Genomic DNA, 14653 nt, shown 5'->3' with positions numbered 1-14653 from the left:
GCTGTAACCTCTGAATTAAGCAGCAGATATCTTTTAAATCTCCTTCAAATATTGTAAGTATTAATCAACAAGCAGTTACCTGCTATATGAACACCATATGTATGCATGCAATATCATACAAGAAACAAGGTTTCTCCACTTGCTAATGTAATACAGATCATTCATTTAGCACTGAATTCCAAAGTTCTTCCTGCCTCAATGCTCAGATTTGTTCCAGCTCTGGACACTCAACTTTGACTGCAGGTTTAATAAATATTTTAGTCTGTTTCATCTGCAACCTGGCATCAGAAGGATCCAGTTCAAATCTTGTGAACTCAATCAACTGTCTAGAGATGCCTCACTCTATACTAGTGGTAGAGAAAAGATATAGTAATTACAATTCTACTCAATACACAAGAAATACAGGAAAACATTAGGAGACTAGATCTAAGAAATACTATTGAAAAATATTTGCTACAATAGCGGGATTTAACAACTAGAAACTGTAAAAAATGTGTATTTCATTGTATCTTGTAATAAAATAATGTTTCATATTAGCCATGCCGTATAAACTTTTTTTTTACATAATTATCTAGTCAAGTAGAGACCACTTGCAAAAATCTGATAGCTATCACATTTTTATTTCACACCTCTCACTGAGTTATGCAGGGAGGGTTAAAAAAATCTTTTGCTTTTTGAGAGTCAAACTTTCTGACTTATTTGTTGTAAGTAATAAAATGAAGAAGATTGAACAGACCTGTAGATTTAATTAAACAATAATGATCTTTTCTAAGAATTCTAATACTCATGAAGAGATCATGGATATATAAAATTGTTTTTTGATTCCTATCTTATTGAGCTTTAAGCAATATTATAAGCTTTCACTTTTAAAAGTAGGACTTCTAAATTTTTTAAATGTTCATGATTTACTGTTTAAAGCTGTTTTTATAATAGCTCTCAAAATACAAAGGTTTTTTGCTACACTGCCTAGAAACATTAGGAATTGGACTTTACAAGAGACAGGTAAAGTATAGATTTAATAGATCATTCCTAAATGTCCCAATACAATCCTTTTTGATGGACTGACTTCTTGTATGAACAGAAAAAAGAATTCTGAATACACCTAATCTTTAAAGTTTAACTTTCACTGGCAATGTACGCTACGATTTTAACCAGGAAAACCTAGATCTTCTGGGAAAGAGAGATTCAATAAAAATTGATATGTTTGAATATACACCTACTACTGCTACTTAATGATTTCTGCATTGAAATAAACATTTTAACACTGGCTATTAATCCAGAATCAAGTTTCATCAAAATCTGGTATTATTATTTTAATCACTGTTCTTGGAACCATTTCTTATCATGTTTTTACATTATTAATTAAATAAATTAAATCAAGCACTACATAGGCAAAATTCAGAGAAAAAAGTGTTCTTAGACCTAGAAGTTCCAACTTCTCATATCACCCAACTTTGAAAGACATGAACACATGGCTAGGACTTTAGAAGTCCTAATTCTGAAATGTTGATTCTTTTGTTGGCAGTTTCCCCCCTCTTCCTTTACATCTCTCAAAGATAATTTCAGAAGAATAAGTTAAGGTCTCTGAACTGTTTTGAATTCAGCCCATGGGAATCTACTATGTTTTTTGAGCTGAATATACCTCCCAACACAGCTGTACTTAGCAGATTCCAGGACAAAAATATATTTTTCTGTTTCTATCTATTTTTCTAATTTAAAAGTCTTCTCATTTTGGAGATGAAATGATTGTGATTTATCGCAAATTACAACCTTTAATAAGTAAAAGATAAGACACACTTCTGAACTAACTTAACAACATCTTTCATTATATTTACCTACATACCTAGGGATAATATCTAAGGAGTGAAATTTCTGGCTTTGGCAAATGGAAAACTTTTGGGAATGAATTTTTAAACCTAATTAAGTCTGAAAATAGGACAATTTGAACTTCTATTACTGAATCTAGTTAATTAAAATACAAGAACACATAAAATCACTGCCATTTTAGAACACTGAATTGCATGATTAAAACTTAGTAAGCTGCTTGGATTTTATAGATGATGCAATATAAATGACAAATATAATGTATTTCTTTGTGTAAAAAAAAATTAACCCACACTCAAAGTACTAGCACAAAATAACGCCCACTAAACAAATTAATAATGAACTCCCTAAAACAATTTAGAACAGTCAATTACATATTCATGGGTATATTATCAAAGTGAAATAGTTGATAATAATGGAGGTATTTTATCAGTGATCACTCTAATTTTTTTTCCCATTATTTGTTCAGTTTATCATGCAAAATTACTTGTTTTGATTGGTCTAATTAAAATTGCAAGAGAGGAAGCAGACTGTTTAACTTTTGTTATTTATATAGTACATTCTGGTACGCAGTTTCACTTAATGAAACAGTACAAAAGTTGTTGGGTAATGAAATAAAGGTTTTATACTATTCTGATAAGTGTAATAAAGATCTGAGACTGTAGACAACAGTGGACAACAGTAAGCTTGAACAGTTTCCATAGTCCACTGAATTGACAGTCCCATGAAAGGCACATTAAAGTTTTATTGAAATTATATTTAATTTTTTGCAAACAGAGGAGAATAAAGTGAATAAAACAGAAAAATCATACTTGCCTGCTTTGTGATTTGAATATAATCTTTGTTTGTTTGACAGTCTTTGACAGTCATTTTATTTCCCATATCTCACAAATTTGATGTAAAGACTATGGGAGAGTGTGTCAAATACCATGTTAAGGCCTAGGCATACAACAAGCAGCATTCCTCTAATCCACCATGGTTAGGAGACCAATGAATGGAATAGGATGAATGGGTTAAAAATAGGAAATTGCTATAGCTGAATGATAGAATTTCAGCTATCATTTTGGTGTGGACTATTCAGGAGGAGGGGTAGGGTGGGAAGACAAAATATTATTTGCTCCTCAGGGACTAATTTTTTTTTCTTTCAGAATTGTAGAAGATAAGTGAAGAGCTGAAGAAAAAAAAATTAATAAAAACCAATGTCATTAATGGTTGTCTTTCAACCATGAAGCAAGCCTAATATTTTTACAAAGAAAGCAAAATAAGGTCCAGTTTTTTCACAGTTTCCTGTACATTACAAAAAAAATCCCTACATTCTTTACAATGGCTGTTACAGAAAATGTTTATAAGCAATGTTTAAGCATTTGCAAGGAGAGATTAATAAGAAATTAATTAAGTTTGAACTGTCTTGTGCTAGGTCAAAACTAAGTGTCAGCATATGTTACAGTGTATATGATTAATCAGAAAGTTATCTGATCTTAAAAGTAACATAACACCAGGATATGTGAGCAGAAAAGAAGTCATGTTTTTCATAGCTCAGCTCTCCTTACAGTTTGTTTATAGCTTATCCATAGTTTGTCTATTTTGTCAAAGTTAAGAAAGGATGCTTTTACAAATAGTTTAAGAACTGCAATAGTCTTACAAAATTGAATATTCTTTAAAAAAACTACATTTCAAAAAAGGAAAAAATCACCTTAGTTCTGAAAAGCAAAAGTGGGGTACAGCTCTCCTAGATTCACAGCATAAACCTCTTTATAGAACATTATGGCACCACAAATTCAGTGATTAAATACAATGAAATGAAACAATCTCAGAGTACCTACAGAAGGAATGATTTGAGATTAATATATTTATAAGGAAAAATTTTAAAGGCACACCGCTATGGCACATCATCAGACACAAGTTTAAGAACTTTGATATATGCTGATTCTGATGGGGAAAAGGAAAGACCTTTACTATAATCTGCTGTAGGTTGGGTTGGTTAATTAACCATTAATGTTAGTTAGGTACGTTCCTTGTACCCCTATTTTCCCTCACAGTGGTTTGATCCAGGTTGTTTACTCCAAGATTTCCTGCCGCACAGACCCCCAGTTGCCTCTCAATCTTCTCACTCCTATGGTTCTGTCAATCAGAGGTTGTCACCCCTTGTTGGGGTGTCAGTCTTGTAACCAGTCCCTGCTTCCTCATGAAAGTTCTGTGTCAATCACCCCACCTTTGCATTTCTATTTGTCCCAGAACACTCTACCCACCTCTGTTATGTCACCATTGTTTGTGAAACCCTACCTCAGTTTAACCCCATACGGCAAGACAAGTTTCCACCCCTGTCCGCCCACCCCCTATTTAATCTGCTGTAATCTTTTGTCCAGGGACATTTTGCCTTGCAATAATCTGAGTGCAATTCACTCAAACCACGCATGGGGGAATAAAAGTTCTCAGTTTCACAGGCAAAGTGTCCTTCTCTCGCCCTTTCGCTTCCTCTCAGCGTGAAGCTACCAAAGCTGCTTATCCACACTGGGGCACTCCGCAACCCTGGAGTGCCCATAAACGTGGTGGCTACGGCCTCACAAGGCCGTGCTAGCCGGCACTCTTACTGCTTGAGGTCGTAATGGGAAACTGCCGCAATAATCTTTTTAAAAGGACTTTGAAATCTCATCAGAAAACACTTAGCAACAGCTTCCAGCATATTTGTAGTAGAAATATTAAGCAGACATAAATGCTTTCTCTCAGTCTTGCTTTACAGATGGCGATTTAAATAACTTCCTTGGCCACCCCAAATTCTCTGTTGATCCTTTTGCTGAAGCTTCAGCAGCTCAGCTTTGAGTCAGTTCTCTGTTTCAGGTGAATGCTCCTTACCTCTGAGGAGCCTTCCATTTTTCATTTCTACTCCTAGCTCTATGCTTGGTGTTTTTGTCATTTCCTTACTGTTCCCAATTGTTACACCATTCTTTTTTCCCAGATGGCCATTTTTAGCTGTGTTTGCAAAAGGAACCAGTTTTCCCTCCTCCAGAAAGTCCTGGCAGACTGCAGCAGCTGGGAAAAGGCAGGCATTCCCTGTTCTACTCTGTTGCCTCATCACAGTCCTTTCCAAGGAAACTGGTAGTGAACAGATCAAGTCATTGTACAGTACACTGAAATTAGTCTGTCTCATATCCGCAGTTTAATTCTCTTTACATAGTGAATAAAAGTAGCAGAAGGTCTCCTATATTCTAGCTGAGTGCTCTGATCACTGAGTCTAAATGCTCAAGGGAGGAGACTATGGTTTCATTAAAAATGACTGCTTTCAGTCCCTCCTGTTGTAAAGTTCAGAACTTCAAAGGGAGGAATTCCCTACAATAAAAATGCCTCATTTTCCTAGTGAATATGGTTTCAAACTTCTGTCATCTCTCTTTTGACTAGCTGATGCAGTAAATTTAAGAAAAAAAGAAAATGTTTGAAACAGGGAGTTTGTCACACCCAACTAATTTTAACTCCCTCATAGTATCTACTAAGTAATTTAGTCTAAATCAGTAGATTACAATAAGCCACATACACTCAACTGAAATAAATGCCATATACATATTACTGTACAGATGTAGAATAGTTCATAAGATGAACCATACAATGGAAAAATCAGGCACGCTAAGGCTTTGCATAGACAAGATGGACTAAGCTTATATAGCAAATATAATATCTAGGATTTTTAGTTTTTAGGATGCCATATTAGAACTAAGAGCTGATATCTTTAGTAGTCTATTTACCTTCAGGGGCCTAATGTGATGTGCTGTGAACAACAGCATGTACTGCATTAGTACAGTCATCAGCCACAGACAGCATGAAGTGAGAGGAAAGTCTTGCTTATCAAACCCAATTTGCTTTTATGAGAAGGTAACCCACCCACTTGATTCAATCTGCTTGCATTTCAGTAAAGCTTTCAATACTGTCTCTCACAGTATCCTTCCAGACAAAATGTCTGGCATTAGCTGGATAAAAACATCACGAGATGGGTGAGCAGCTGGCTCATGGGCAGGGCATAAAGGATTGTATTGAATGGGTTGACATCAGATTGGTGATTTGTCACTTGTGGGGTCTGCAGGGCTCCAGTTTAGGGATACTAAGCAAGTTCACAGACAGTACAAAACTGAGAGGAGCTCTTGACTCCCTTGAGGGCAGTGAAGCCCTGCAGAGAGACATCAGCAAATTACAGGGCTGGGCAATTGCCAGGCATATGAAGTCCAACAACGGAAAGTGCCAGATACTGAACCTGGGATGGGGCAATCCTGGTTATATGGACAAACTGGAGAATGAGATGCTGGAAAGCAGCACTGCGGAAAGGAGCCTGGGGGTCAGAATTTTGTTTCCTAAAATAATATTTTCTAAACTAAATGCTCTATCAGCTCTCATCTAGAAACGTATCAGTGTTCATTCCAAATCACCTGCAAAAAAAAGATTTATTATCCATTCTAATAACTTAATACAAGAACAGCTATATACATTCCCACTGACTCTGATATTGATAGATTAATAAACACAGAGGGCACACACATGAGAATGTACTCTCTTACTGTAATACTAATTTATTGGTGATGGAGGTTCAGGGATGAGCAATTGGCTTCTCCCCATCTCTTGAGAGTAGACTATCTAAACTCTCCAAATGTAAAAATATCTCTTGACTTGTATCAAAAATGAAAATGTTTCTCATCAAAAATGAATACTGTTTCTCATTCCTTTAGCACTGAGTTGTTGTTTTCTCAATAAAGAGGTATCACACATGCAAATTCCTGAGACACTTACATTTTATTGTTTTCCTGGTAGACCCTAAAGCAATAGAAACTTGATTTAATGTTGATAAGAATTCCTTCATGTTAGTTAGCTGACTTTTAATATCACTTGGAGGCCACAACATGGTCCGCCATCACTTTAGTCACATACTAAATGCATAATAAGAAAAATAATATCTAGAGAAAGGAAAAAAAATCCTAAATCAACAAAGGCCAAGGCAGCAGTGAAGTGTGCAAGTTAATTTATGCTTTAGAGTTTTGTGCAGATTGGTTTAAATATGACTTGCATAGAGCTCTACTTGGAAAAAGTAGAGAAAAAAAACAGGGAGGAGAATAGTGCAATGGAATTTTAAATTATTCCTGGAAACCTACAAATTATTTTATTTACCAAAATTCCGAGAAACATTCAATCTACTTTATAACCTAGAAGTTCTTTGCTCATTTTACAGTTTCATTCTTTTTCTCCTGTCTTTTTTTTTTTTTTGTTTTCCTTACTTTATTTTGAAATAATTAGAAATCATAACATTATTCCATTCTTCAGGAAGAGATCAGCAAGAAAGGGACAACCTTGCTTCTTAAGAAATTGACATTGACAAACTAGTTTCAGCGCTTATTCTCTTGGATATGCCTTTGCCCCTTGGCTGTTTTCCCAAAGTGTTTGAAACAGCTGTTCCTGTTTGAAGACCTTGCTGTATGTATTTATTTGAGGGAGTTTGCTACTTCAGTTGATTCGTGTCTTTGCTATAAGAATGGAGGCCGTTTACTGCTCCTGAGTTTATGGGCAAGGTTCAGAAGAGTTTACAGTGGGGAATAGGTAGTATTCCCTACACCCAAGACAAGACACTGGTCCTTGAACTTTGCAAAATATATTTGGAGCCTGAGCTTCATAACTTGAAAGGAAGGAGAAAAAGGATCTGTGATAGCCTGTAATTAAATATTTTAAAAGGATGTTTCATCTATAATGAATTGGGTAACATTCTAGCTGCCTTGGTTACTCATTAGGTGATCTGCCATGCTCTGTTCTGTGATATCCTTCTGAATAATCTTATTAAGACATTTATGCTGTACTGCTTTTAATCTTAGCAATCTGCTAGAAGTAGATTGGGTACTATTTAGTGGATGAGACTTTGAGTCTAAAAATACATTATTTTCTTAAATGAAAGGAAATTACTTATTTTCTTATGTAATCCTATATCTTTTAAATGCAGTTTCAACACTTATATTTTAACATCTCTGCTGATAATTCTAATTTTAAACAGAGGACTAATGCATCTAGTTTTATGAAGCTCTCATAATTATATATTAAGACTTATTGAAAAATTAAGCTCATTTTTAATAATTATAACTCTGAGGATGGGTTGTGGGGCCTCCCTCTTGGATACTTCACAATAGCTTAATTCCATGGTTTCCACTTGGAAATATATACATAAATGGCTTTTTTTTCCCTAAAGTCTCTAACTTAAAATTGTATTTGCTTTAATTATGTAAAAAAACCCCTCTTTTTCATATAATAGGATGGTAATATAAATACTTCTTATCCATGGTATCTACTTACTAAATCTATATTTTTGTGTTTTTTTTTTTTTTTGGGGGGGGGGGGTGGGGCTGTTAGAACATTTTCTCTAATTGCTTCAATATTTTATGTAGGTTTGCCTTAGCTCATCTGTTACCATTTCCCAGATGTAATGCTAATTAACCTTCTCCTAATAATCCCTTTAGAAAATTCCCATTGTGGGCACTCATGGGTGGCAAAGTCTGGTTTATCATTCAACTCAATATAACTTTTTAATTTCATCCTTAATTTCATCTACCACCAAGGGATTAAATTAAAATTATTAAACTGTCTGTCAATTAACAGGAATGTTTGAATATTTGTCTTGCACCCAAACTGATAGGTATATGCTCTGATTAAATGATTGTTCTTCATGCTGGACTGATGCATTGTGTTGGGACAGCTCATTTGTAAGTCAACACACTTTGAAATCTTGTCCATGGTGGGTCCATGCCCCAGTAAGCACAGTGGTATCCATTTTCTAGTTTAGTTTCAGGGACACTTATTTCCATGCTACTTGCATTGAACTATCATATCCATATTGGAAACTAGAAAGTCCAAGAGTATAGAGTATAATTTTTGAGAATTTTTTTCTCTCATCTCATAACTGCAACTTGTCTCAGGTTTACCCTGTACTCATTTTGTCTTGAAAATATTTGTGTGACACTTTTACTCTTATTGCTTATTGTTACTACAGTATATGAAATAGATTATCAAAGGATCTTTACTATTTTATGCAAAACATAAACAAATGGAAATAGGCTTTGTAATATTCTTAAAAAACAAAGAAAAGAGAAGGTCAGTCACAGATGTTTCACGCAGAACAACATTATTCCTTTTCTACTAAAAATGTGGAATGGTGACAGGTTTCAAAATCATGGTCTGATTTTGGTGTCACTGTAGCTTAACTGTAGTTTAAGTGTTAAAGTTTTAGTGTTTAAGTTGCTGTGTAGGGAAAAGGATTTTAGGTGACTAAAACTGCAGCAATTGCAGTACATCCATTGTGTAGCAGGGGTTTTTTAAAATTAATTTTCATCTGATGATTACTGCGTCTTAACTGAAAGTCAATGCCTGGCAGACAGCACATGGTTGCAATGCAATTAGAATCACTGTGCATAAACAGCTACTACAGCAAGACTTTAAGTCAAACTTTTTTCTTCATTTTTCTTTCCTGATGTCATATTCAAAACTATAGCTGTACTCTGTATTTTAGAAGTTGATTTGTTCAACATATCCACAGACTTTGATTGTAAAATCAAATCAGCATTGCAATCCTCCAGTGTCTGACAGAAGAAAAATATCCAAAAAGCAATCAAACTGAGATCTTTATATGTGCCAGTACTCTGATTCAAATATTAAAGAGGGCGAGAGAATACTTAATCGGCGTTGGTCTTGTCACCGAGGAAAACAAAGTGAAATACAAACTTCCTATGATAGATGTGAAAAAGGGCTGGGGATTTGTTGAAAGAAGTTGCTTAAAACAATTTTAGCAGCATAGTCAGCCTTACTAACAACATTTGAACAGGGAAATATTTCTTTGTTCATATGCTGAACTAATTTCCTCTGTGTTTTAAATATATTTCTCAGTCATGATGGGTTTAAGAAGAGGTAGGCAGTTTCTATTCCTAAAGTTCTATTTTAGGTCGCACTTTCACATTCTGAACAGGATACTCTCACAGCAGTGGAGGTTTCTTCCAAGGTTCGGTCTAACTGTTCTCCCACCAGAGATACCAATTCCAGTCCACCCACTGCGCCCTAATACTGGCACACAGCATAGACCCACTAACAACAGTTCCACCCCAGGCCTGACTTCTCCACTGTGCCAGGCCTCTGTGTATCACTATTTTTCCCAAGGGGGTTTCTCTTTTCACTGTTTTATTGTTTTATTCAGATGGTTCTCCTAAACCAGCAACAGCCTTGTTGCTCACATTGCACAGGTTGGTCGCTTTAACTTTCATGCCCACAGCAGCAACTTGTCCCTTGAAACTCTCACACCCATAATCACTCCAGCAACTGCCCAAGACTCCCTGCTCCCTCTGATAACCAGCTCTTTCTGTGGCCTCACCTTCAGAGACCCACTTTCCCCTCTCTGTCTCCCAGCTCAGTTTATCTTCTTTCTGGCTAGCCTGGGCTACCCTGCAGGAACACTCACCCTCACTTGCACAACCCCTCCTGCTCCTGTCACTGACACCACTAATACATGGTTCTGCCCCCAGGTCTCGTCTCCTGCTGCTGAAACCCCCATATATGTTCATGCTCCCCAAACAGAATCCACCCCCACCCAGGAAAATTATTAGAAATGGATTTTAATAAGAGGATACAGCAGCTTGTGCTGATCAGGTCCAGGCATATCCAGTTTTACCCAGCACCCGACTGTTTATAGATAGCTGTGCCCCTTTATTACCTTTATCTCTCCATTTCCTCATTCTTGTTTCTTTCCAAATGCCCTAGGTATGACCCTTTGCCTTTGATTCCTCCCCTCCCAAAATAAACCTTGTGCAAAGGTAATTTAGATTGACAGCATAAGCACTTAGTATGTGCTTAAATTGCATGCATAGAGAGAGATAGAACTCCCAATACAATTTATTTAATTTATTCTGAGAGGACAACAGAAATGGATAACTGTGTTTTTGAAGGGAAGTGGAGGGAGGCAGATCCCATCTACCGAAGTCATTAACATGAAAGCTTCCACAACTTAAGGGCATTTACATGCAACCCTATGCATGGATCTTTTAGTTTTGCTCCACCCATAGACTAATATTTTTGTGTGACTATGTAGGTTCTATTTGTCCATTCCATTTTGAAACAGAGATGGTGTGTTCCCTAAGGACTCTTCTTCCTCAGATACTCAAAGCCAAATCTGTCATTGATTCCTTATGTTCTTAACTTTTTTTTTTTTTTTTTGTGAAGGAATTAATGAAGCAGGAAGAAATATTAACAGAGAATATTACAGAATGAAAGAATAACAGAATCAGCTAAGTTGAAAAAGACTTCTGAGATAATTGAGCCCAACCTAGCACCATCTTGCCAACACCACCATGGCACTGAGTTCCACATCCAGTCTTTTCTTAAACACCTCCAGGGACAGTGACTCCTCCCATTGCAAAGCCCAGTCATCTTTTCTGTGAAGAGCTTCTTCCTAATGTCCAATCTAAAGTTCCACTGGCACTGTTTGAGACTGTCTCCTCTTACCTGTCACTGGTTGCCTGGGAGAAGAGACTGACCCCCACCAGGCTACACCCTCCTTTCAGGCAGTTGTAGAAAGTGATCCAGAGCCTCCTTCTCTCCAGGCTAAACAACCCCAGCTCCCACAGCAACTTCTCATAGGTTTTGTGTTCCAGACACTTCACCAGCCTTGTGCCCTTCCTTGGACATGCTCCAGCATCTCAGCATCTTTCCTAAACTGAAGGGGCCCAGAATTGGACATGGTATTCAAGGTGTGTCTTCACTAGTGCCAAGTACTAGTGAATTACTCCCAGTCCTGCTGGCCACGTTATTCTTGATACAGGCCCAGTTGCCAATGGTCTTCTTGACCATGTGGGCACATGCTGGCTCGTGTTCAGCACACCGTTAGTACCCCTACGTCCTTTTCTTTCTTGCCACTCTCCAGCCACTCTGTTCCCAGCCCATAGTGCTGTGTGGGATTGTCATGACCAAAGTGTGGGACCCAGTGCTTGGTCTCTTTAAATACCATATCATATACCCTTGCTTTTTAAGAAGACACTGAATGAAGATGTTGTAATGCTGTTGGATTCTTCTGTATCTTACTTTCTTGGTTGACAGGAAGATCTGCCTTAAGCATCCTCCACAAGAAATGGAAGATACATGTCTGATTTGCTCCGCCAGTTCAGATATCAAGAGTTATAAAACGTACCTAGATTTAAAGAAACAGTTCACACATTCACTTCCTCTCTTTAAACACCATCAGCTGCTGATGTTATTTTGGAAAATATTCCTTGCCTTGCCTTGCCTTGCTTTGGAGCTCACACCTTCTACAGCAAGAGCTAAGGGAGGGAATAAAGGATTATGACAAAAGGGCAGTTTCCCAAGGTTCTCACTAAGACTGATTCAGTTTTTACGGTAGGAGATTTTTCTTCTCAGTGTTCAATCCATTTAGAGGCCTTTTGCTATGTTTTATATCTGACTATTTTCTTCTTGTTGGCTCCCAGATAAATTTTGAAAATTGTAAAGTTTGAAAGCCTCAGTTGGAAAAAAAAAAGAGCTAGGGGCATGGTTTGAGGACAGCCAAATGGTGTTAAACCTTCACTCCATATGATATTCTCAGGATTTCAACTACAACAGATTGTCAACAGCCACTTGATCTTTAGGAGACTCTTACAGGCTGAAAGCACTGAGGCCAAAGCAAAAACAGACAAGTTCAGTGACTGTAATCTAAAAGCTCATCTAACACTGTAATCCTTCACTAGTAATGTTAAAAATCAGATACACTTGGCTATACCTGTATTTTAACCTTGAATCAGTGGACTGTTCTGTAACAACCCAAAAGGTGTTCCAGAAGATGACCTGCATTGCTGTGAATATTGAGTTTTTCCTCCTTAGGGCTAAACTATGAAGTTTTCTGATACCAGAGTGCCCCCTCCAGTCATTAAGTATCAGTCTGGTGTCAGATATTTTGACACAAAGACTCAAAGCATCTTTTTATTATTAAACTGGCTAAATACTGGATTTGAGTACATAGGGAGATTTTACTGAGAAACCCTTGAAAAAAACAGCTGAGTGTACTTTTGGCAAGACTCACTCTGTTGTTCTGGACTGCTCACTTCCAGAACAATTTTCCCAGTTGGAGAAACAGTACATGTGTGCCACATTCAGTAAGAAATCAAACCAGTACGTGGGCAATATGGAAAATTGAGGGCCAAACTTGAATATGTACTTAAAACAGAATAAAAAGCATAGTTTAGCCCTGGCCTGGTAGACTCTAAGACTTAATTTCTTTTTTATTTCATCACATGACCTTAGTCACTGGGCTATCAGATCTTTTGGTGCATAAAATATTTTAAGGGCACAATTTGTTTTTTTTTAATGGAGATTTGGAATATTTTATGGTTCTGGGTTTTCTTGCAAGTTTCCCATATAATGTGTGACCACATTATTAGGGATATAATATATTTTTAAACCGTTCTTACTGATTGTCCCTATTCATGTACTTTAGACTGGCTTTCAGCAGTCAGGGTGAACTTCAAGCAATTAGTCCAATATGCAACACATTAATTATATAAACTGAAAAAGGCCAAATTTTTTCAGACCAAAAATATATTCAGAAAGAGTTATAGATGTGAGTAAACATATCAATAAATTAAGGGCTGTAAATATTCTAGAACTGCAGCAGTGGTTTGAAAAGCAGGATTTCTAAAACACCCCAAGAAATTTAGAATAAATGCAACAAAAATAGCAATAGCAATCAGGAAGACAAACACAAATGGAGAATTAATACTGTGTAACAAAAAATACTTTTCAGCAGTAACAGCTGGTGACCAAATTAAGATGGCTGGGACTGGGAATTACCTAACACTGCCAAAAATAATTATTCCTGATTTTCCCTTTCCTTCTACCCAGTACAGGCAGAAAATCACATCTCCCAGAAGAAATCAGTCAACCAGTTAAACAAGCCTCATCTCTTTCTCAATACAAATCCCCCAAATGAGCAGCCAGCCTTTAACCTTCTGCTCTCCAGTTACTGCCCTCTTCCCAGTTTCCCTTTTCACCCCTTTTAACAATATTCCAAGCCTCATATATAGGTCAATTCTTGCTGTTGCTTTTGAAAACTGCTAGAAAAGTTCTTTGTCTTTTTTTCTTTGGGGCTTCTGGAGTTACTCCTGCAGTGCAAATAGAACACTGTTAAAGTAAATTCAGCAAGCCAAGAGGTAAATCTGCTTTTAGCTGCAAAGAAGACCAAAAAGGCTGCTTGCTAACCTGCTGAGAATATTTCTCTCTCTCTCTTTTTTTTTTTTTAAGCAAAAGAGACAGAGGCTATAGTTTACAATCCTTTCTGTTCTTTTTTTGACTGAATTCTGATAATGAAGGAATGGGTATTTTTATTTATCTTTTCTTAGGTGTTTTTTATTTAAGAGTTTTCTAATAACAAAATTATGCCAATGACATAGGTCTGCTAATAACCTTACTTACTTACTGACTTTTATTGAATTTAATGGCAGAGGAATCCAAATAGCCTCACAAAGCTCTGCATCTGCAGCAGAGAGGTTAATTGTAATGTAGATAAAACACACTACAGCTTACCCTTATTTAGCTGTTCTAGAGTCTGTGAAAGTTGCTGTCACATGGCAGAAGTACAGCCATATTCTTCCTCTTGATGCTTTCATAGAGGTGACTAGAGTAGGTCCATATGCATTGCTATTTTCTTTCTGTTTGAGATTGAGATTTTCTTTCTTTCTGAGATTGACATTAGGAAAAGCCAACAACTCTGCATCTCTACCCATTGCCCTGCAGTACAAACAATCCAGAGAAGATTCCAAAGGAAGTCAGAAAAGGAGCTTTCTGC

Source organism: Anomalospiza imberbis, chromosome 2 (genome assembly GCF_031753505.1).
Source record: "Anomalospiza imberbis isolate Cuckoo-Finch-1a 21T00152 chromosome 2, ASM3175350v1, whole genome shotgun sequence".
NCBI classification, from domain to species: Eukaryota; Metazoa; Chordata; class Aves; order Passeriformes; family Viduidae; genus Anomalospiza; species Anomalospiza imberbis.
This window is presented reverse-complemented; position numbering follows the sequence as displayed.